This window comes from Podarcis tiliguerta (genome assembly GCF_965153285.1).
Source record: "Podarcis tiliguerta genome assembly, chromosome: 1".
In the NCBI taxonomy this organism is placed as follows: domain Eukaryota; kingdom Metazoa; phylum Chordata; class Lepidosauria; order Squamata; family Lacertidae; genus Podarcis; species Podarcis tiliguerta.
The window spans coordinates 75,389,408-75,410,275 of record NC_139534.1 but is presented as its reverse complement, the minus strand read 5'-3'; the positions used below and the strand labels follow the sequence as shown (position 1 = coordinate 75,410,275).

The 20,868-nt window shown below is 45.3% G+C and overlaps 1 protein-coding gene across 1 annotated transcript in view; it reads left to right on the top strand.

Moving 5' to 3' along the window:
• Window positions 1-10,822: 10,822 nt before the first annotated feature.
• GAS2 (growth arrest specific 2) overlaps window positions 10,823-20,868 on the top strand; it is a 113,539-nt gene continuing 103,493 nt past the window's right edge. The window contains 1 exon segment of the mRNA XM_083455245.1: window positions 10,823-11,104. The gene's annotated coding sequence lies outside the window, so the exon portion shown is untranslated.

Genomic DNA, 20,868 nt, shown 5'->3' with positions numbered 1-20,868 from the left:
TGGGTAAGCAGCATGCCCATTGTTTGTAAATCAGAATATGATTAAGAGCAATAAGCAGCAAAATCTCAGCCAACAGCAAATTAGGAAAACGTGCTTGAAGTGCAGGTCCTAAATGCATAGAAAAACAATCTCATTTACCAGAAAGGAAAGAGAGAGAAACCGAAGATGCTTTGCAGTCATCCTCAATAACAGCTGTGCAGCATCACTGAAATGTCTCAGGGCCAGTTCATTCTGCTGCTGCTGCTGCTGCTGCTGCTGTCATCTGTTCAGTATTCGTAATAGCACATCTAAATGATCAGAAATTTTGGTCCAGTCCTTCCAGGTCTGTGTGGGCTTTCATGTAAAAAGGAAAAAATACACACACATGGAAATGGAAAGCTAACATATCAAAGAGATGACAGTGCTGAGGTGCTACCTTTCCACCTTCAGATTTTCCTACTTGGGGTATTTTGAGATGAAGAGTATTTGAATATGCAATTATGCACATGTTTCAAGCGGCGTAATACCAGGAGGACTGTTCAAATAAGCTTTCAAATCTTGCGAGATGGTATCCAATGGAGTTCTTGGCAGAACCCCAATATTGATTTGGCTACTTTCAGAGAGGCACAAAGCTGTTGGTCAATAACTTACTTCAACATGAGGACTGGCATTGCCATGGTGAATTTCCTGATCCCTCTTTTTATTGTGAAGCAGAGCTCACCAGATGAATTGGGCTCACCAATTCAGTGATGTTGCAGCACACTGAATGCTAGTTCTCTGCTTCCTTGGAGGTTTTTAAGCAGAAGTTGGATAGTCATCTGTCATGGATGCTTTAGCTGAGATTCCTGCACTTCAAGGGGTTGGACTAGATGACCATTGAGTCCCTTCCAACTCTAAGATTCTATGATCACTCAAGTGGGTGAAAGGTGGGGAAGCTTTGATGGCCCCAACTTGTTCAGCTTCTCAATACATTGTGGGTAGTGAATTCACGCTGAAAGTAATATATACACTTGCTGAGTTTCCTCTTATTCGGGATGACGGAGATGTGATTGCTCAGTCCATATAGACGAAGCAAGGACCTAGTGGGTCTTGATGTTGCAAATGCATCTCAGAGGTGCATTGCAATTGGTGGAGTAATATTTGGTCGTAGATATGAAACTTGACCTGCCCTTTTTCAAGGGTTGGAATTTCTCTTTGAGACTACAGATGGCTGGACTTGCCACCAAAGTCTTCAGCAGAGGCTCAGGACCGGAGGAAGGTGGACCTGCCAGCACTCTTTAGGCTCTGCAATGTTTAAATGGACGATGACTTCATCTGGTAATGGAAATGGGATCCATACTTGGAATGGGGTCAAAAAGTTGGCTCACACACGTGAAAGGCTAAAAAACAAAAGGAAACAATCTAAAATCAGAACCTGATGCTATCTCCTATTGAAATTAATACTTTTTTTTTCACCGACTTCATTAGAAGCAGATTTGTCATTTTAAAAAATACTTTAGAATACTGCAAATACAAGGTCAATTTCACACAAGAGCTAGCAAACATTTGGAACACGTTACCGGGGAAGGAAACTGAAACAAAAATATTAATGAGTTTATGAGAAACTTAGATTTGTATCCTGCAAGGAAGAGACTCTATAGTAACATAAAAAGCAGAAATGTGGGATTATAGATAAAGGAAGTGCAGATGGGCAAGCTGACTGGGCTTTACTTTGCTTTCTACAAGTTTTTAAAAATTGCATTCTTCTGGAATGGTAACGTTTTTGGGCTTTGTTTTCTTTGTATCCTTTCTCATGTGCTTTTAAAGAGGTAGTTTATTGCTTTTTTAGAAAAGCAGTTGCTCTGAGTCTTAGATAATGCAACAATATGATTGTGAAACAGAATCACACTTAGTGTTTATGTGCAGCATATTTCAGGTTTTCGAAGCACTTCATATACATCATGCCAGTAATCCACAGAAGAATGATAGATTGGCCAGTATGCCTGTTCCCATGTTGTGAGGGGAGAACACATGAAAAGGGATTGAAGGTTTGCAAAAGAGCTGTCTTTTTTAAAAAAAGAAAGAAAGTGTAGCATAAGATGTCATAAATCATGTGATCATTTCCCCAGATGGTTCAAGAGAAATGATTACATTGACTTTATATTAGAACACAGGTGAGATTCAGTGCTGGCTGGTGTCCCTTGGGACCAGAAGAGTGGAAGACATGGAGATCAACAGTTGGTGGAGCCAGAGCCAATGATTGGTGGAGCCATTTCCTGAAGAGGTTGCAAGAAGGCAGACAGATGGAGGCTGCCTGGGGGCAGATTGAAGTTGCTTGGGCAGTGCCCCATTTAACTTAACGGACCAGCCTCTGCTGGTTAGATTATCAGGGATATAAGTTAGAGCCTTCTCAGTGATGGTACCTACCCCCTCAGCCCCCTTCCTAGAAATATCTACCTTAGCATCTCCACATGGGTGTCCTCCAGACATTTTGAGTTACAAGTCCCATGTTGCCTGGGGCTGATGGGAGTTGTAGTCCTAAACATCTGAAGGCTCATCTACCTCGACTCTTCCTTGCTGCAGGCCCTTCGTAGCCAGCTGCAAGTATTTCTTTTTCTATCTGCTTTTGACATGAGAATAATATTTTCTTCTTTATTCTGTGCTATTTTATGACTGTTCTGCTTTCTGTTTGTTTTAAAGTACTGTTTAAATGAATGTCAACATGGTTGTAGGAGTACGGTGCTTTGCTGTTGTTTTTTACTCTGTAATGGGAGCCAATAAAGTACAGATAAATGAAAATAAAACAACACAATGCCCAGACTCAACCAATTCAACCAATTGAACAAATAGATTCTTGAAAAGGGATCCAGTGTCAGTCAGATCAGCACAACATCATAAACTATGCAAACTGTTGCAGGTTTGATATATGTAAGGGTGAGATATTATAGGAGCTTTTTCTGACAGCCCCTTTGTTTGATTTCCACAACTTTCATTCCAACTCTTTTCTCTCCTCTGCATCTCATGCCTTCTTATAACTTCCATGCCTCACTCATAATCAACAACATTTAGAAAAATACAAGACAAGGAAGGCTTTTATGAATGGGAAATGGGAAAAGTAATTAATTCAGTTGCAAAACAACAACAACACAAAAGGGAAAACAGGAGTTGTAGCTAACTCTACATTGTTGTCTATTGGATTTATGATGGCACCTTCCCAATTTTACTGACTGAGAAGATTTAAATTTTGCATTGGTTCAACTGTAGGCCAGCTGCTGTGACAGGTGCTTCTTGTCCAGACACCCAGATTGGAGGCTGATGGGCCATAGCACCCCAAATGGTGAACTTGGGGATAGCCCAGATATGCAACACATCATAGCGTGCCCCTTAACCTTGGCCAACCCTACTAATCAACAACCAGCAGATGGACTGCTTGATTTCAGGATACACACTCAATGCCTATGCCAAAACTTGCTGACACTGGTAGTCCATAAAGTTGTGGCAGTCCCAATACCACTGTCCTGTATCTCATTGTTATTATATTATACACAGTCCCCTCCCTGCCTGTGGCTGCTCTGCACCTGGGCCCACAAGACATGAATAGCCCTGATCCAAGGACAGTGTTGAGCCTCTTTCCATTCCAATGTCTCAGCTGCTCTTCTGGCTTCCCAGTTGCCTCAGAATATTCATGTGAAAAAGCAGCATTTTCTTCAAACCTGAGCCTTGCAATCCTATGGGTTTAGACCTCTGCTAGTCTAGCCCATGGATAGCCAATATGGTGCTGCTCTAGATGTTTTGGACTACAACTTCCATAACCTCTGACTATTGACCACCCTGCCTGGGGCTTTTGGGAGTTGTAGTCCACAACATCAAGGGGGCATCACATCTTGCATCTCCTTAAATGGGTAAACAGGTCCACTGGCACAAAAGGTGAAGACGGAACTGCTAGACAGAGTAAAGCTGCAATCCAGTGTCACTAGGGAGTACATCCATATTGGTTTTCTTTAGGATATCAGGCACATGGATGAGCACAGCTGACCCCCAAAGTACAGATGTGCAAACTGCTTCAACCTATACTGGCTCCCTCCCTTTTCAAATAAGTGACTGAAATAAGGCAGAACTAGCCACAAATGAGGCATCCCTAGCCAGCTTCCCATGCTTCCCATTGGAGAATTGTACTTCTTGTGCTCCCTATTGAACGTAACAATGTTCAATTGGCATTATAACAAACCTCTTTTTAGTATCATTGGCTACTAACCCTGAGCTATGCTGTACCCCTACTGAGGAAGCATGCTTCTGAATACCAGCTGCTGGAAGCTGCAGGAGGGGAAGAGTGCTGTTGCATTCTGGTCCTGTTTGTGAGCTTCCCAGTGGATTCTGGTTGGCCACTCTGTGAACAGTGTTCTACTGTCTGCAGGGTCTCTTAATTCAGGGAAGTATACACTCTTCAACGAAAGAAAAAAATCTTTGCCTTAAAAAAAAAAAGGACTTGAATTGTAGTGCGGTAGAGGCTAGGCCATGGGATGCGGGTGGCGCTGTGGTCTAAACCACTGAGCCTCTTGGGCTTGCTGATCAGAAGGTTGGCAGTTCGAATCCCTGCGACTGGGTGAGCTCCTGTTGCTCAGTCCCAGCTCCTGCCAACGTAGCAGTTTGATAGCATGCCAGTGCAAGTAGATAAATAGGTACTGCTCCGGTGGAAAGGTAAACAGCGTTTCTGTACACTACTCTGCTTTCGGTGTTCCGTTGTGCCAGAAGCGGCTTAGTCATGCTGGCCACATGACCGGGGAAAACTGCGGACAAACACCAGCTCCCTCAGCCTGTAAAGCGAGATGAGTGCTGCAACCCCAGAGTGGTCCTTTACCTTTCCCTTTTTTAGAGGCTAGGCCAATGTGTTATCAGTTGCTCTCTAGGACCAACTCAGTAACAATAACTCTCCCATTCTTAAATTTTAAAATGTTGGGGTTGATCATGAGGGACCCTGAAAATGCAAGGCAAGACGTTAGCATCTTAAATAACATTTTTTATATTTCCTCTGCAAACCTTATTAAAAGCTGTCCTTTGAAGAGTCGCCAAACTTGGAGACAAAATTCAATCACAAGTGTGAAACAGAAAAGGCGCAAACTTTGTTTGAAGTGCAAATCCCTCCATTATTTGTAGCTTATAATGTAGATTTCAGCTGTATGTTTGGCAGTCAGGTCTAACCAGGCCTTCTTCTATAGGGTTTGCTCTGAGTTGTGCAGATTTACTAGCCTTTGTTAAGCTATATTTTGCAGAATGCATTAACATTTGATGGCTGCTCAGCAAAAGCAAGAATAAAAGCTCAGTAAATGTATCACATGCAAGAGAGAAAAAAAGTACAGACTAACTAAATATAGACAATTTGGCATGTTCTCCTCCCAGCCATATGTCTTGGACCATTGTTTAAGGCACGCATTATCCACCATTTTAAGGGGGAGTGTGTATGTGGCTGCACAACCTTTCCAACTTTTTTAAAACGTGCTCTACAGTTAAATACACATATACATAACTGGCTAGTTTATAGCCTGGAATCTGGAATAAGTTCAGAGATTCATTCCAAATGCAGGCTTTTTCTTGAGCAAAGTATGAAGTCATGCATTTTCTGGAAAATTTTGGATTTTCTTGATCCTGTGTACTTCAAAGTGCACAGAATCAAGTTTAAAAGACCATTTACCAGCAATATATAGATAGCAAGGAGGAGTATGACTGGTCCAGTGGATGGACTAAGTTCTTCTCCAACTATTACAAAAAGCAATTTCCTCCAGTTCTGTTAAGGTGGTACAACCCATGTTTCTGTCCCCAAGCAGCTGTCAGTTTATTTGTATGTGGATTTTGGAGGAATGGCTTCAATCAGTCTGGCTTCAGGCGTCAGGGAAAAAGTATGGTAGAAAAAAAAGCAATTTCTATTTTATCTATGCAGGCTTTGCCAACCTGGTGCCCTCCAGACGTTTTGGATTATAACTCCCATCAGCTCTCTACAACTCCCGTGTTGACTGGGGCTGATGAGAGTTGTAGTTCAAAACAGCTGGAATTTATCATCTGAAGCTGATCTCTTGCAAGGAACAAACTTCTTGTGCAGCAAAAATGAGACAATTAAACTGAGGAGGTGGGGTCTGCAATCTGTCTGGGTTACCGTATCTTTCGCCTTATAGGACACACTTTTCCCCCTCCAAAAATGAAGGGGAAATCTGTGTGCGTCCTATGGGGCGAATGCAGGCTTTCGCTGAAGCATGGAGAGCGAGACGGGTCGGTGCGCACCGACCCCTCTTGCTCTCCACGCTTCAGGAAGCTATCAGCAAGCCTGGGGAGCCCGCAGGAGTTCCCGCCGGGCTCCCTAGGCTGCGGATAGCAGCCTGCTGCATGGAGCGCAGGGCACGCTGAAGCAGAGCACCCCGCGCTTCGGGCAGACATCCGCAGCCTGCTTGCCCGGAGCGCGGAGCGCGCTGAAGCAGAGTGCCCCGTGCTTCAGGCAGATATCTGCGGCTGGGGGGGGGGGAATAAATTTGTTTTCCTTTATTTCCGCCCCCCCCCAAAAAAACTAGGTGTGTCCTATGGGCCGGTGCATCCTATAGGGTGAAAAATACGGTACTTCAAATATGTTTGCATGCGTTGGGGCCATTGCAAGAAACTAATTTGGTGGATTTTGTTAGGGGCGGCCATTGTTTTATGTTATAGAAGATGGTTTTAATTGCTGATGTATTAAAAATAAAATGGATTAATTGTGTGATCTAGCCACGTGTTTGATTCTTAACTGAAAACGGTGGTTTGGATGTAATGCTAAACCATAGTTTTGTGTTATGACAAAAAGCCTAACTTCCCTCCAGGCTCACATATTTCCCCTTCCTCATCTGGTGAGGCTGTAAGGAGTTCAGAAGCCTTTTCTGATTTTTGCTTAATTACAGTTTGCCTTGTGTTGTTCAAGCACAAAGCAAACTATGGTTAATCCTAACTATGGTTAGTGGAAACAGGACAACTTAAAACCATAGTTCATGAAGCTGATTCATGTTCACTTTCCTTAGTTAATATTAACTACACTTTTTGGGGTTTGGAGGATGTGCTGAGCTCTGCTTATTCTTAAATAGAAACAGGAGGCTCTAATCTCCTCCACACAGTCTTGTGAAAGGAGCAGGGAATATGTGAGCCTGGTGGAGAGGCTAGACTCAACCTCATAACATCTGAACACATCCTCTATGTTTAAAACAGTTTGTTATATGTTTTTTGCATTGAATGTTTGATAGTAAAAACGTTGGAGCCAAGCCAATCAGCTGCAGAAGACACACAGCTCTAAAGAAGCAAAATGGTCTTAAGGCTGGAAGTTATAGTTTATTATAAAACATTTAAAATACTACGTGCTGTCCAAAGAGTTACTGCTAAAATATATTAATATATTACAATCTAAGAGTCAGGATACAAAAGGGGAATATACAAGGTTATAGAAAGATTATGTATCGACCAGGTGGGATGGCTACTATAAGTGAATAGCTCAAACACCATTTCTTTTCATAGGAATTTATAGTAAGGTACTGGCCTATGCGGACGCGGGTGGCGCTGTGGGTTAAACCACAGAGCCTAGGACTTGCCAATCAGAAGGTTGGCAGTTTGAATTCCTGTGACGGGGTGAGCTCCCGTTGCTCGGTCCCTGCTCCTGCCAACCTAGCAGTTCAAAAGCACGTCAAAGTGCAAGTAGATAAATAGGTACCGCTCCGGCGGGAAGGTAAACACCGTTTCCGTGTGCTGCTCTGGTTCGCCAGAAGCAGCTTAGTCATGCTAGCCACATGACCTGGAAGCTGTACGCCGGCTCCCTCAGCCAATAAAGTAAGATGAGCGCCGCAACCCCAGAATCGGCCATGACTGGACCTAATGGTCAGGGGTCCCTTTACCCTTACCATACTGGCCTATGCTGCGATGCAGCCAGGTAGACTGGGGTTGCTGGCTGGACTAGGGTTAAACTGGTTTGCAGATCAAGCCTCAAAGAGTGCAGTATTACACTTACAACATTAGCAGGACAATTCACACCCAAAACTGAAGTGTGCTCAACAGGCAAGTGTTCATTTTGAACTTGGAATTGCATGCTTGGTGCCGTTCTCTTGGAATTGCAGCTGCATGGAATCAGCTTCCGATGGAACTTAGACAAGCACCTAGCACCTTTCATTTTTAGGCAGTTACTGAAAACATATATTGTAAAGAGGGCTTTCCCTGAACAGTAGCTTGGCCATTTTATATTGTACTCTGTGTGTAATTTTACAATTTTATGCTTTTAAGACCTGTATTTTAGATCGTTATGTACATTTCATTTTTGCTATATATGTTGACTTTTGGCATTTCTGTTGTACAAATGCTTTGGAAGCATTTGTTGGAAAGTGGTTTACAAATCCTATGATGATGATGATAATTTATTTATACCACGCCCATCTGGCTGGGTTTCCCCAGCCACTCTGGGCAGCTCCCAACAGAATATTAAAAACATGATGAAACATCAAACATTAAGAACTTCCCTAAACAGGGCTACCTTCAGATGTCTTCCAAAAGTCAGATGCTTGTTTATTTCCTTGACATCTGATGGGAGGGCGTTCCACAGGGTGGGCAGCACTACCAAGAAGGCCCTCTGCCTGGTTAAAGAGATGAAATGCTCTAATGATTGCATATGCTCCATGCACCCTTTCTAGAGTGTATGGAAGAATTTGTATGCAGAGTCACTATTTGCATAAGTCACAATGTTTTAAGTCATTATTCCTGCAATATCCTACCACAGCTGCCACCGAAGTGTTTTCAGCCTACTGAGCACCAAGCTTCTTATTTAAATGGCAGCAACTTTATAGCCCATCAAGTCTGGGGCAGTTCCACTAATTGCAATATAACCCATGCACAACAAAAGTGAGTAGAGCCAAATGTGGAAGAACACTGTCATTTTACTAACCGAACTATTGTTTATGAAAGAAGATCTGCGTAATGTTGGGACTTGTATAATCAGAAATTGTTGGGTTACATTGGCACTCTGCTCTGCAATCCATATGAGATATAGTTGTGCCATGCAAAGGTCTCTTTCATAACAGCAGTGCCAATTTGTAGGCTCTGCTCCAGAGAGCATGTCCATCACATTGTGTTTAAAAGATGTGCTCAACATTTCCAGTATTTTAAAATCCCATCACCACAAGGCCATTCCCTCTGCAGCAAGGCTATCTCAGCTTCCATTACAGTACATGAAGACTGGTTACAGCTGTACTGGTGCTAGAGAGGACCAGTGCAACTAAAAGAATGCTCTGAAGAACAATATTGTTTAAAATGTGCTTGGAAAGGTCCTGGCATGTTGCATAGATGCATCTGTTCCAAAGGCAAATGCATGTCTCAAGCAAGCAGCCAGTTAAGGCAAAGTCATTGAGATTAGTCCATTGTAACTACAAGTATTTGCATAAGAGCTACACATTGGAGCATTTGGAGCCCAGGAACCATGGCCGTCTTACCCATAGGCGCTAGTGGTGTGGAGCACCCAGGCGCCGGGCTTTCAGGGGCGCCAGGCCAAGAGTCCGGGGCCAGAGAGTTGAGTCCGGGGAAGAGCCAGCACATCAGTTGGAGCGCCGTGACGGGCTCTTCTGCTGCGGGTGGCTCTGCGCCGTGAGTTCGGGGGCGACCAAACCAGCAAGACGCCGAGGCAACCAGCCGGCTCCAACCTCCTGTGCGCCTGAGACTGGGCAACCTGGGGGGGGGGGTGCTTGCGGATCTTTGCACCCAGGCGCCGCATATGCTTAAGACAGCCCTGCCAGGAACTGACCATGTCACAAAACTGTCAGTTGTCAGTCCACAAGTATATACTGACAGTATTTTGGACTGGATAGTTTTAGGTACTGGACAGTCATAGGCTGGAGCAGACCTGTAGTCCAGCATCCTGTTACCACAGTCACCAACCAGATGCTCTGTGTGAACCAGGTCTGGGTCTGGGGATTCAGTCAAGTGATGCAGTTCTCTGCATATAAGGCACTTCCTTAGGAGTCAGAGATGTACTAGCACGAGACCTACAGATGCAGCCCTACCATGAAGAAAGATGAAGTGATGGTCTCAGGCTGTTGATTTTGAGTGCTGGTGAGAATGGCATATCGGGAGACAAACAAGCCTGACTCAAGGAGGCTAGGACAGACATGAGGAGCCTGTGGCCCTCCAGATATTGATGTACTCCAGTTCCCATCACTGCAAGCCAGCATGGCCAATGGTCAGAAATGATGAGTGTTGTAGTCTAACCGCATCTGGAGGGCCACAGAGTCCCCCCTGCCCCTGCTTTGCTCTAGGGAGTTCTTTTGTGCAAATCTTTCTGCAGTTCATTTAATTAACTCTTTCTAGGAGATTGTACCATGTTAATTAGCGGGAGGGTTTCACGTGGACATCCCACAACATGTCTTTAGCCAGCAGAGAGAAAGTGTATGTGGAATTAATGTGTATGTGGATTAACGTGGTTTGAGCTTTTTCAAATGCCTGGCAAAGGGGGGAAATGCCCATGAAAGTTAATGCTACAGCAAACCAGCCACAACACTTTATTGTGTTTTCAAATCAGTGGGAACTTTGCCACTGACTTCAGTGGGATGCGCCTCTCATCCAATGATCTTTTTAGGAAACAAAGCTAAAAATTAAACCATCTCCAAAAGAAACATTTTACAACATACTGTGGTGTCGCAGTAAACGCTTTTCAATAAACCCCAGCCTGCTTAATATTATTTTTAAAGGGTATTTCTCACCCATCCCTCCTTCCCCTCCACCAGAATATTGGAAGCAGCATAAATAAGAGCTGGACCCTTCTCAACCCAAAGTCCTTGCCAATAGTTTGTAATTCAATATCTGCGTTTCAAGGCTGGGTAAACCGGTGTCAATTGTATTTGCCGTGTCGTTGTTTCAACGCCCCCCCCCCTTCTCCTCCGCCAGAAAAAAGTAAGCGTTAAACTTCCGTTCAGTCTATGTGGACTGATGAAATGTAGGAAATCTGTTTCTGGCGAGGAAAAAAAAAAGGTTTCCCAAAGAGAGCACCAAGTAGAGAGAGAGATCAGAAGTATGAAGAGTGGCAGTAGTGCTGCTGCTGCCGGGCTGCTCAGGCGAGGAAAGCAGGACGGACTGCAAGAGAAGAGCTTTGGGGCATCGCGCACAGAAAGTGAGTGAGAATTTTTTGCAAAGGGCGAGAGAGGCGGGCGTGAAATGCTGGCTGGCTACTAATAAATAGCCGGGGAGGTGGGGGGAAGAACTCTGGTGGCCGCCGCCGAGAAACATTAACAAACATCTGACGAGGGTGGGTTTTTTCTTTCCTTTTTTGCAGCTGATCTAAACAAGGGGAGGGCGTGTGTTTAAGTGCGCGGCGCGTTGTTTGTTTCACTGCTGCAGTTCACTTTAAAGGAGAAGACTGCAGAGGAAAAGAAGGGAGCCGTTTTATCCCTGTTCGGTCCGCACCTCCAGGGTTTTCTATTGTTTGTCCACCTCGCTCGCCTTGCAAGGCGTTGGCGAGCAAGCGGCTCACCTTCCCAGGGACTTTGGCAAGAGGGGACGCGCTCTCGTCCTCTCGCCCACGCGGCGGGCTTAGTCTCGCCTCGCCAAAGTTTACAAACAAGCGTGCAGCGAGCGTCTGCTTTTCGGTCTTACAGTTCTGCGGGTTGGGAACTATCGCATTTTTAGTGCAAAGTTTCAAAGTTGGCAGGAAAGGGAAAGAGGGGAACGGCGCGTGGTGCGCGCCGCTTTCTTTCGAGCGTCGTCGTTTCCACTTTCAGGAGCTTGCTCGCGCTCTGCAGCAGAGCTTTTTGCGCATGAAAGTCAGGGTTGAATGCAGATAAGAGAAAGCCATCTCCGCCCCCCAAATGAATGCTGGCATTGTCTTTTCCCTTAATCAGCGGGCTCATCGCGTACAGAGCGAAGCCCTCGCTTTAAGCCCTGTATGCGCGTGAGGCGGGGAAATATTGTTGTATATACAGTACTGTATGTCCTATATCTGCAACATTGCGCCAGTAGGTAAAAGTATTGTTAAAGAAGTTCAGATTTCCTTAGCAATCTGCAGAAAGGAAGGGGGCTGGGCGGGTGGATCTACAAGATCGACAGAAGGAGAGCTCCATCCAAGGTGGGATGGAATACAAGGATTTCTGCAAATTAGATTTTTGTAGCCGGTCCAAAGAGGGATAAGTAACTAGGCACCTGGAGTCTCTTCGCACACCCTCCTGGATCCACTGGGTCTAGGCCATCATACGGTTGTATGGGGGGAATATCCAGTTTGAGCCTGGATATTCACTAATCAGTGCCTGATAGCCTACTCAAGTCTCATTGAGGGCTATAGGTAAGTGTGGCTAGGACTGCAGCGTAATTCTAGGCACGCCTTCTCCGAAGTGCCACTCGTGATCAGCAGGACTGCTCCCTTGGTGAGTGTGTGTAGGATTGCAGTATAGGAGGATTACGCAGGGCGCTTCACCCTGCCCTGTTGCACCGATTTGAGGCGGTTCCGTTCAGATTGATAGCCCACCACGTCTAGTACGTTGGGGTTCGGGTAGCTGGCAAAGCAAAATAAATAACCGAGAATGAAGGAACGCAGAAACGATCGTTCATGAAACAGAATATCTACAGGAAATCTATCGCTTTCTGCCGCAGGGTTAATCACGCTGTGTGAAAAAAAAAAAAGAAATATAGTTACTTTTTTTTAAAAGGCATTGTTCTCTGGAAACATCCGCAGTGAGCGTTGCAGCAAGTGTTGGCGGGGGCGGGGTCGCGGGGCAGAGCGCTTCCCTCGCTTAACTGCGGATCTGGAGGTTAACCCTGTCCAGCCCCGCTGGGACAGCGCTTTAAGGCACAGCCCTCCCCGCTCCTTCCACGGCCGACCCCTCCTCCAACTCCCCTGCGGTGGAGAGAGATACAGACAAGCGAGCGAGACAGGCTCTGTATTCTTGATGTGTTTTGCAGGGGATCAGGTTACCGCCGGGCTTCTCCAGACTGCTGCTGCCCCCCACCCGCTCGAAAAATGATCGAAGCTCTTTCCCGGAGCGGGCGGGGGGATCCGGGGGACGGGATCGGGGGAGGAGAGCTTTCCCCACTCCGCGGGGAGGGTTTTGCCTCCCTTGGCTTTGGATAGGAAACGCAGGGAGCTTGTCTCTTTCTCTACACCGCCCCCCCCCGCTCCTCCTCCCTGCCTTTCCCGTCGCATTGCAGGTTTCCCCCACCTTCTAACGCAGCTCTGCGTAGCTTCGCATTTGCCATCATGCCCATGAACTGCAAGGAGGAGGGGGAGCGAGGGAGATTTTTAAAATGATTATTATTATCAGCCTTTCTCCAAAAAACGCATTAAATCTTGGATCAGGGCTTCAGTGATGGCGAGCCGACGGCGTGCCAATTGTGATGGGCATTGTGGCGGGCTGTGACTGAATGGGAAGCTCGCTGGCCTCCTGCAAGGCTGTTTCGAGGGGCCGTAGAGCCTCATGGGGGGACTAGACGCGCCTGTCTTGCCGAGGTTTCGGGTCCTGCAGGCGCAACGCTGTTCGGAGGAGCGGGGTGGGGGTGGAGCGGGTCGGGGTGGAGGTCGGCCGGTCTCATCTGGACTCCCTAGGGAGCGGCAGGAAAAGCAACAGGTTTGCTGTTAATGGTGAGATGGAAACAAATGCTAGCGTTGCAGTGGGCTTCTTGGTGGATAGTATCTCCCCAGGACCTCCTTTCATGGCAGGGTTCACCTCTAGAACATGCTGTAGAGTAATCGAGAAGGCTTAAGAACACCAGAAAGCGGTCACACCAATCGTCCATCAGGCTCTGGATTGCCTGCACTGATTGGCAGTTGCTCTCCAGGGTTTTAGGCAAGGAGTCTTCCCTAGCCCTCTCTGGAGGCATGGCGTAGCCAGGATTTATGTTGGGCAGGGGGAGAGAGGACCAAGCTATCCAGACTCCATTGGTCAGTTTAAGCATTTTTATTTATTTACTTGATTTAGGGGGGCAGCTGCCCCCTGCACCCCACTGGCTATGCCCATGCCTGGAGCTGCAGGGGATTGAACTGTTACCAGGGACCTTCTGCAGGCAAAGCAAATGCTCCACTACAGAGCTGTGATCTCTCCCACAATGAGCTACACATCCTTTCCTTCCTCCACCAATCATTGGGTTCTGAGCCTTCTTCCCCTGTTAGTTCCCCAGCGGGTTCCTCCCACCATTCCTCTGTGGCCAACCAGTCCATGGCAACCTTTCTCTCCTATTCCACTGACGTTCTGGGCCACATGGGAGCAGCTCATGAGAGTTGTGGTGTAGTGGTTAGAGTGCTGGACTAGGAACTTGGAAGACCAGGGTTCAAATCACCACCTGGCTATCAAGCTTGCTGAAGTGACCTTGGGTAAGTCGCTGCCCCTCAGTCTAACCTACCTCTCAGGGTTGTTGTGGAGATAAAATGCAGAGCAGGGGAAGAACCATATGCTCCTTGGGAGAAAGATGGGAGAGAAATGTATTAACTATAACAATAAACTCCTTTTGTAGCTTCTACCTGAGCCACCATCACCTCTACCAATGGCGTTGCCAATTCTGGTAATATGGCAACCATGTTTCTGGCCTCCTCTCTCTGTAGTGACCCTGGGCTTCTGGTTGCGATATCACAAAAAATGGTGTCTTAAAAAAGGCAATAAAACAGGAAAGGAGTTCAGCGCAGCTTCCCTGCAATGGTTGACTTTTAAAGTTTAGAAGGGTCAAGTTGGCTAAGAAGGAACAGGACAGATTTATAAAATTATGCATGGTGAGACATAGTCTCCCCTTTTTATAATACTAGAATTGAAAGTAATCCAGTGAAACTGTCAGGACTGGGGAAATTAAATATTCCATACATCATACCATTAAACTATGGCCTTCTCTATGACAAGATGTGGATACCCCTTTCAAGTTAGAGAAGAGGATCAGACAAATTTATGTAGGAAAATAAATTGGTTGCTTCTAGCTGTGAGGGGTATTTGCAACTTCCCAGTTCAGAAGTGGAATTCATTGAACTCCAGTTGCAACAGCGAAATAACAGAATAGAGGTGTTACCTGGTTTTGTGCTTCCCAGAGGTATCTGGTTGGCCGCTGGGACTAGGGCTGCTCTTACATTCTCATATGATCTGAGTAGCATGGGAATAAGATGTCGGTAAATGGCTCCCGTGCCATGAACGTAGCAGTAGAAGAGACCCGCAAATTGTAGGAGTCAACTAGGACAGCCTGACCATGTGATTATCACATCATCACTGCCCTGTCAGGTTGCTTCAAATGTTATGAAAGGTGCAGGTTAAATCTTTGAATTCAAAGATGTGATTTGAAGTTAACTTGAAACCAAACAGTAGGGTTGTGCTCTGGATTCAGCAGAAACCTAATTCCTGAGTCCGATTGTGTGGGATGTATTATCACTGAAGTAGTCAAGCACAACATTTTCCTGTTGCCTAGAGTGGACACACAGGGAGTTGTGGCTCCAGACAGGGAGGACTTCCTCTCATACCTGCTCTGGAGCCTCCCCCCACTCCCCATGTGTGACCAGGTAGATGGGTGTGACCCTAGCAGACCCTAAAAAAGGGCTAGCCATGCAGCCATCTTCCTCTCTTTTTGGACTCTTTTGCTGTTTTGCCATCTTCCTCTCTTCTGGCTCTTAGCACATGGCTCATCCTTCCAGAGGATGGAAGTCACAAGGTAGAAAGTCTGAGGCATAGCTCGAACTTCTTTTCTCTACAAATGTACCAGTAACTGTAACCACAAGAAGAAAGCCTGCCTTCAGAATACTACTGTGAACTGAATGCAAGTAAACTTTACTCTTACTTTTAAACAAGACTGTCGGGCTATTATTATTTTAAGAGGGAAATAAAAGGGAAAACTTACCAGGAACAAGCCAGACTGGATTGCTTAGCTTAAATGATTCTGACGAATCCATCAACTTGCTTCCAGCAATCTGCAAGGGAATGTGCTTTGCTGCTTGCTCACTAGTGTGAGTAAGGAGGGATAATATTTAATCAATATATCCTCTCCTACTTTCCTCAACATTCCCACAGACTGAGCCTACTGAATTAGATTCAGGCCTTGGATGAGGTCTGGTCGAGACACCCACCAATTTCTGCAGATTGGGTTGGAGGACGCAGAGGGAATTGGGACTGTCCAGGGATGGGGTATCAGTCAAGCAGGAGAGGAATGCATCAGGAGTGCTACGAAAGGCCAAGACCTAGCTGACTGCTGTCTGGGTCTTCCTGGGAGATGGGAGGAGCCCAATGCAGCTTGACTCTCCTTTCTGCCTGATGCCCCGCAGGATCAATACCTCCACTCAACACCTGTTGTGATCCTGCATGGTGCAGGGCTCTTCTTTGTGGGTGCCTTCCCTGCAAGGCCGTCTTAAGGGTATCTGGCGCCATGGTGCAAAAATCCCTCCCCCCCCCCACATTTCCCTCCCAGCGGGCAGGCTGGAGGGTGGCTCCTTCAGCAGGGAGGAGACTCTGGGCGCAGCAGAGGGCAGCAGGGCAGAGGGCAGCAAGCTGCTGCTGGGAGGTGCCACGTCCTGCCTTTCCTCGACCTTGGCGCCCTTCAGAACTTGGCGCCGTGGTGCCCCGTGCCACTAGCCCCAATGGGTAAGATGCCTCTGCTTCCCTGCAAAGGAGCTGCTTCAGAAGCAGCACTCTGCAGGATCTATGCCTCCACTCAACAACTGTTGCATGGTCCTGCAATTGGTCCTGCATGGTGTTTCCCAGGATGCAAGCCACTTGTGAAGGCTCAATTCCTCTTCACAACAGCACGCTTGCAAAGGAGCATCCTGCACAACCTAACCCCCATCCTTGATTGGGAGGGAAGGAGAAGGAGTTGCAGCAGCATCTTCCCCTCCCAAGCATATGTTTAACTCATTTGGGGCTGGATTTGTGGTGGGGCAGGTGGTCCCTGGGTTGACCCAGATGGCCCCTTCTGGATCAGAGCCTGGCGGCAGACAGGGAGGGGGCAGCTTGAGCATGGAGGTTTCCCTTTTTCCAAATAGGTAACTGAATATTTGTGCCAGGCTGAAATCCTTGGTTTGGTTGACTGCAGTGTGCCAAGGTGAAATTAAAACATGTGGTCTGAACAAATGAACTGCAGGATCCAGAGAGCAGACTCATAGGTTCAATGGTGCCGTTGTCGTTCCAGTATCTGTATAGTCCAATATCCACTATAGCAGTCAGAAATGCAGAACTGGATGTGAGACGTGTGGCATTTCACACTGTTTGACAATCCTTGGATCTTGGGAAACAGAGGAATCACCTGAGGCAGAGAGAAATATACCTGTGCTTGCAGCATGCAAACTGTATTTTGTTGCAGTTCATTAAAAAATTTAAAAAAGCTTTCCCAAGACTGAACAGACTCAGATTGTCCAAGTTAACCACTCCATTCCATGTGCAAAACCTTCCTTTTTTGTCAAATCTTTTTTGTTAAGTTTTACATTGCAAATTAAAATTCAAACATTAAACATGAACATAATAATTTAGAACAGGCTTCCTCAACCTTGGCCCTCCAGATGTTTTGAGACTACAATTCCCACCATCCCTATCCACTGGTCCTGCTAGCTAGGGATCATGGGAGTTGTAGGCCATAAACAGCTGGAGGGCCGAGGTTGAGGAAGCCTGATTTAGGGTTCCCCAAATCCTGCAACTCCCCTCCCTCCTTCCATGGTTACCATTGTCAATCTTTTCCAAACTGCTTCTCTTATTTTCTCTCTCTCTATTTTTTAAAAATAGTCCATTTTAACCAGTTTTTAATACATTACAAGCATTACTCAAATCCTGCCAAAGTTTTTAGTTGTTTACAGTGTTCTCTTAAATACATTATAATTTTCCCCCCATTCCTTCTCAAAGTTCTTCTCTTTCTGGTTTCTGACTTTCCCAGTCCGTTTCGCCATTTTGGCATAGTCCATCATCTTCATCAGCCATTCATCTCTGGTCAGGACTTTGTCTTCTTTCCATCCCTGGGCCAGTAATATCCGCACTGCTGTTGTTGCATACATAAATAATTATTTCTGCTTCTTTGGTATCTCTGCACCTAAAATTCCTAATAAAAAAGCCTCTGGGTTGTTGTTTTTTATGAACGTTATTTGAAACATGTTTTCAACTCATTATAAATCATTTCTCAGAATGCTTTTGTTATCTTGCACACCCACCACATGTGGTAGAACATGCCTTCCTTCTCCTTACATTTCCAAGAAACATTTGAAGCAGTTGTATACATTTTTGCTAATTTTACCGGTGTTAAATACCATCGGTACCTCATTTTCATACATGTGCTAGACCTTCCTACCAGGAAAGACAATCAAATACAGTGGTACCACTGGTTGTGAACTGGATCCGCTCCTGAAAGGAACGCAACCTGTGTCTGCACGGGTTGCGATTCGCCACTTCTGCGCATGCGCGAGCGGCGAAACCCAGAAGTAACCCTTTCCGGTACTTCTGGGTCACCGCAGGATGCCACCTGAAAACGCTCAACCTAAAGCAAACATAACATGAGGTATGACTGTATCCTGATCCACACTGACTCCCTTACTCTCAAACAGTTCTACACTGATCTTGGTAAAACTACTGAAGAAAAATGAATTTGGAAGTTCTCAGGCTTTTAATGACCAGCTGCAAAAAGATAAATATATTTGCTAATTTCTTTTGGTGTTGGCTTCCAACCCACAAGACTTACATAAGTATTAAGCCTCAGTGTGCAGCCATGTGCCAGGTTCCTGTCCCACTGTGCTTTAAGCACCCCATGCACTTTGTATCAAATGTATTCATAACACAAAGGACAAAGGCTGCTTGTGAACTGGAGTTTACTTTATCAGAATAGATCACATTTTGATGTAAGCCCTTAAAAATTCTAATTGATTAATGAGTTTCAGATGGCGGTTTGCCGTCTTCCTCCCCACTTCTCCTTCCCTTTAACATGTGCAGCATGTTTCCAGCTAATCTGGGAGAGTTCCAGAACTCTGGGCTAAATTGGTTGCAGTATGGTTTATATGGATAATAAAATAACTAGAGAGAAAAGATTGAATTTCCTTGCAGAAATATAATTGTGCTTGCTGAATATGAGTGAGCTTATGTGTTATCCAGTTATTTGTTATTGTTGTGGGAGGGGAAATAATCATTAAGATTATCCATCTTGTGTACCCTCAATGTAGTTAGAGTTAATTTGTATTTTCTTATATTTTATTCTCAGGCGTAGCCTAAGATCCAAGGATAACTTGAGCAGCAGGCTCTTAGTAAGGAGTATTCTAATTCTTCAGTGGCTGCACAGATGCCATATTGTCTTCCACTCTCAGTATAAGGTGGTGGAGGTGATCTATAACAATTTTTGCTCAGTGTAGGGATGAAAAAAATTGTCAATTTCAGTTCTCGAAAGTTCTCATTTTCCTAGTATTAAATTCAGTTCTCAACATTTCCACATTTTTTTAAACCTCATGAAAATTTGTCAGCATTTTAATGTGCATTCCTCCTAATAAACATATTTTTGTATGTATTTTTAACTAATGGAGACATGTCCCTGATTATCTTGTATCTTACTTTGGTACTAGGCCCCGCTTCAGGGGCCAATGGAATAACTTTTTTTTTTACCCTTTGGGACCTTCTTTTTCCATTGGAACCCTCCCAACTCCTTAATGAAGATCGGGGGGGGGGGGGAGTTTGCTTCATAGGGCTTATTCGAAGAAACAGTAGTTGCTTCCTGTTCCTAAGGAGCCCCACCTAAGAGGAGCCACTTTAAATTTAAGAAAATTAGAAAATGTGCCTCTATTCCAGCAGGTTTTCAATTATTTATGTTTGCCTCTGCTGTTTCGTACTTCCAGTATTATTCTTTCCTAACATTTCTAGTATTATTTATATGGGTTTGTGTTTCTGCGTTTCTGTAGCATTATAGTTTATGACAGTGTCATAGTGTGCTTTTGGTGCTTTTTGGCAGAAAACTATTACAACTGCTAGAAATAAATAAAGCTCTGGTTTTAATTCTGTTCGCTAAGAAAGTCTAACGTTTTGAGATTCTCATCTTCCATTTCCCTCTGCCTACCCCACAGGGTCTCTGATAACTTAATATAGCATAAGGGGCTGCCTTATATTGCGCCAGCCAAATGGCCCATGCGGTCTGGTGCTGTCTTTTCTGTCTGGCAGCAGCTTAGCAGGGTCTAGTAAAGAGATCGGAAACCTTCAGCCTTTTAGATGCTATTAGACTACAACTCCCATCATATCCGACAAATGGGGTTGATAGGGATTAGAGTGTAACAACATCTGGAAGGCCACAAGTTTCAGAATCACTCAGAACATACAGAAAAGCTCCAATAAAATTAATAAAAGCCACCAACTGAAAACATCTTGTGCTGTTATCGTTTAAGAATTATTGGACACCAACATTTTATTCGGTGCTGGAAAGAATAAATGTGATGCAGTCCCTGCTGAGATGTTTGGGATTGAACCAGGGCCCTGCTGTCTACTCTCTACCACTGAGCTGCAACAATCCTCTCTCTTGTTCTGTGTGCCTCGGCTTATCAAACTGCCTGTTCTTCTCGCTAGTCAGCTTTCCTGGGCCATCATTCCACTCTCCATCAGTTGGTTTTCTTCACTCAGGCTTTGACCTGTAATGGATCTGCCTCTGTTACTCCACTCCCTGCCTGGGCATACTGCTTCCTGTGTGCTCAGCTACCTATGGCTCAGACTTACAGTAAATAAACATAGCCATTATGGCTAGTAGCCATTGACCACCCGAGACACCATGATGTTATTTGCATCAAAGTACCTCATGTGAAAGTTATAACTGGGGTTGCATCTTAATTTTTGGACCGAATCCAAGGCGATGTGTACACGTTGCCTAGATGCGTAACTTGCTCGTAGAAGCAAAACCTTGGTTCGTTCATCATTAGGAGCTGTTGGCAATGTTATCCTGCCTGCGTAAGCCTCCGTTTGTGTGGAGATTCAAATCTCCTTACAA